Source organism: Tupaia chinensis, unplaced genomic scaffold (assembly GCF_000334495.1).
Source record: "Tupaia chinensis unplaced genomic scaffold, TupChi_1.0 Scaffold139733_1, whole genome shotgun sequence".
Lineage (NCBI taxonomy): Eukaryota > Metazoa > Chordata > Mammalia > Scandentia > Tupaiidae > Tupaia > Tupaia belangeri.
Genome location: NW_006199613.1, coordinates 1,078,647 through 1,082,421, shown reverse-complemented (window position 1 = coordinate 1,082,421; position 3,775 = coordinate 1,078,647). Strand labels below are relative to the sequence as shown.

At 62.4% G+C, this 3,775-nt stretch overlaps 1 protein-coding gene across 1 annotated transcript in view; it reads left to right on the top strand.

Annotated features, from left to right (window-relative positions):
- The window catches only part of CAT (catalase), a 35,231-nt gene that overhangs the window by 22,383 nt on the left and 9,073 nt on the right, over positions 1 to 3,775 (top strand). The gene's annotated exons all lie outside the window — the stretch shown is intronic.

Below are 3,775 nucleotides of genomic sequence, written 5' to 3'. Positions count from 1 at the left end.
GTCCAGCCTCTTCATCGGACATGTGCAGGCTGCAGTGGTGGCCCCGGGGTCTGAGGTGGGCTCGTCCAGTGAGTAGCTGACCAGTGAGGGTGTGAGTGGAGTATTAACTGTGCCGTGGTCAGGGTAAGTTCCTCCACCTCCTGTCCCCAGGGCCGTGCCGCTGTGAATAGAGGTGGGCGTTATGAGCAGAGCTTGTGCTTCGCGGCAGGGGGCCAGCTGCGTCTGTCTCACGGATGTCGTGGGCACTCGGCGCGTCCCGTCACTGTCCAGGCTCTTCACGGGCACAGAGGCCGCAGAGTCCCGTCGTCCCAGAGCCAGTCGGAGAGGTTGGGCCATTGGGAAGTCACGGCGCGTCTTTCTGTTTCCCCACGCAAAGACGCGTCTCGCCCCTCCTGGCTACCCAGGGACGGGCGTAATTATTATCCTGCCATCGATCATTACGTTTCTGGACTGTGACCGCAACACGGGTGAAGCTCGCACCCTAGGGTAGGCCACGTGCCTGGGCTGGTCCTCCCGTGAGCACTGCGTCCGGTTCAGCTCTCGGCTCCCGGGGACAAGCTGAGGGCTCTGAACTGTTCTGTCCGACGATCTTCATTGCTGTGACACTGGGCCCCAAGGGTGTATCGCAAGTGCGCTTTTCCTTCAGTTTCAGTTCAGCGTCACGGGCAGATCAAGGCCCTCCCGCAGCAGGGGGCTGTCATCCTGGCGGGCTCAGGCTGGCCTGAGGGAGGCTGATGGCAAAGGAGCGGGCGAGGTGGCCTCTGAGACGGTGTTGAACAGTGAAGGGTGTCCCTGCGACAAGAGAAGTAGGCCAGAGGGGACAAGAGTGTGGACGCAGTAATGGCACACGGGTGTCCTTAAAGCCCAGATCTCTCTCTTCTGTGAACCAAGGGCGGGCTCAGGCGGGCTGCTCAGTTAGCGCAGAGGGGTCGGAAAGGCTCGAGGGATGCCCGTGTGGCGGTGCTGCCCGGTTGTGGGCCGCGCGGTCTGGTGCATCAGGAGGAGCCCTGTTGTTGGGGGGCGCACTGGGTGTGGGGTGCAGCCTGGCAGGAGGTGCTCCAGAGGCCTGTGCACCGCACACGGGCCAGAGGGAGCCCGTCCTAGTCTCTCCTGCTGGAGTGTGGACGGGGCCTGAACCAGCCATGGAGCGGCTGCAGAGATTCGCCCTGGGCAGCCTGATCAGCCTTAGATAGAGGGGACAGGTTAGGGGACGGGATCCACCCCAAGTCTGTGGGTCTTGGGGAGTGGAGAGGACCCAAGGCTGTCAGCACCGTGGAGTCATGTGATCAGAGATGACTGAGGACGAGTGTAGGGCATGCCCAGACAGTGCCACACGGCCGTGGGGGCTTCACATGGCCCAGGGGGCATGGGAGAGTGGAAATTCGTGCAGTTTTCACGATGCACGTGGTTCATGAGCTCGCTGGAGGCCCTCGTGCGCGATCTCCACACCCGCAGAGCAGCTAGCTAGGTCCGTCCTGAGGCGCCGGGAGAGGGCCGAGAGGGCCAGCCAGTGGGATTGAGCGCGTAATTCTGAGTGTTAATTTCGGTTCTGGCAGATGGTAAATATTAGGAGTTTAAATTTAGCGCATTCCCTTCACAGTTTTCTTTTCTAAATGAGTCTTTAAAGGTATGGGAGTTTTCACACGTTCGTCAGGGGACTGCTTCCAGCCTGGCTCTCCCCGCCACGTTCTAACGCCGCAGAGACCGTAGGCGCCCCGTGGTTAGGCAAGGACGTGCCCGGGGTCATCTCCTGAGCGCGGAGGAACCGTGTGAGGTGTTTGAGTAGGTGGTGTACCATCTGACGGCCCTGGAACATTCTTCAGTTTTTTGTGTGAAGTGTCCATGGAGTAAGACTGGAGGTGGAGAACTGGGGGTACGACTGGAGGTTACCCCTGCTGAGAGCTGGTGGCAGGGTGGGGTGGGGCTGGAGGTTTATCAGTGGCAGTTCCTCAGTTACCCTCTGACAAGATCGCGGTCATAATTCTTCATTTTTTTTAGAGAAGTTTTAGTTGTAGGGCATGTCCACTTGCCAGAGAGACAGAGAGACAGCGAGAAATCACCCCCCAGGGGGATGGCCACGCCGCAATCCCTTCTCCATTCTCCTCTTGGGATCTTGGGCCCGCACGCACACGCACCCAGCGTGAGTTTTAAGTCACCAGGTCCAAGGCTTGAACTGCAGTCAACTCTGTGGGAGTCCAGAGACATAACCATTACGCCATCTGCTGGTCCCAGTCTTAATTTTTACAAACGTACCCGCTGTGGTTTGCCAGTCCATGGTGAAATGGAGCACCGCAGAGCTGGCCCGGTGCCCGCTGGCAGTGCGGCTGTGCCCCTCCCCGTCTGACCTTACGTGAGTGGCGCAGGTGGTCGCTCTGGGGAGGGAGCTTCATCTCCTCACCCCGCTCCAGCTGTTGTGCTGGCTGGCGTTGGCCAGCCTTTCTCTGCTCAGAGCCGGGAGGCAGGCTGGTAAACCCCTGCTGCCCCAGAGCAGCTGCAGGGGCTGGGCCGGCTCCTCTGTCCTGCCATCGAAGTAGGGCACAGCTTTCGAGCCAGGGGAGGCGCCAGCTTCCACGCCGCAGGGGTGCGTCAGTCGGTCCCACGCCACGTTGGTGTCAGGCACAGCGTGGGGCAGGGCTCTCAGGCAGGAGCCAGTCACCGCCCGGCAGCAGCAGAGGGACCAGCACAGGGCCTCGCTGCTGCCAGCGTGGCTTGGTCGAACACCCTCTAAGGTTCGAGGCCAGCACGTCCGTGGAAAGAAGTGCCACGGGGTGGCCTGGACACGGAGAACCTTACACGACTGGAGACCGAGGTGGATGCCAGGTCATCACAGAGCTTCGCTTCAGCGTTCACGGAATGAAGTTCGCAGAGTCGCCGCCCTGCCGGGTGACACGCAGCGCCATCTGCCCGGACCCGACATGGCGCTGCACTCCACTCCGAGCCGCGGGCTTCCCCGTCCAGTGCCTCATTCGGGTTTGGGCAGTCTCAGCCCCGGGTGTGCTGGGCGCACCCCGAATGCAACGTGGGGGTCCCTGTGCAGTCGGCCTGCAGAAAGGTGCCCGAGAGCGAGGACCAACCCTCCAGTCCGTCCACAGAAACAGGCCAAGGCCCACAGAAGCGAGCTGCCCTGCAGGGCTCGGAAAGGGACGGGCACCATGACATCCAGCTGCCCCTGCCAGTGCGCCAGGCCTTACAGACTTGGGGTACTCTAAGGGTAGGGTCCAGGAGGAGGGGCGGCCAGGAGCCTCATCAGTGATGGGCTGACATCGGAGCCAGGGCAGTGCGAGGGCCTCAGGGTCCCCGGGTCATCTTGCTCAACGTGAGCACGCCGTGCAGACGGGGAGTCTGGGGAAGGAGGGCTCGTCTGGGCCGTGAGGATGCTCAGTGCACAGGATGTCTGCGGGCCATTTCAGGGGTATGCTCCTGAGGGAGCCACGGGGTGGCCACGTTCCTGAGGGAGCCACAGGGCAGCCATGCTCCTGAGGGAGCCACGGGGCGGCCGCCGTCCTGAGGGAGCCATGGGGCGGCTGTGGTCCTGAGGGAGCCACAGGGGTGCCATGGTCTTGAGGTAGCCATGGGGGTGCCACGGTCTTGAGGGAGCCATGGGGTAGCTGCACTACAGGGAGCCACAGGGATGCCCACGCTCCTGAGGGAGTCACAGGGATACCTGCACTACTGAGGGAGCCACGGGGTGCCCATGCTCCTGAGGGAGTCACAGGGTGGCCGTGGGCCTGAGGGAGCCACGGGGGTGACACTGGCTTGCGGGAGCCACAGGGGG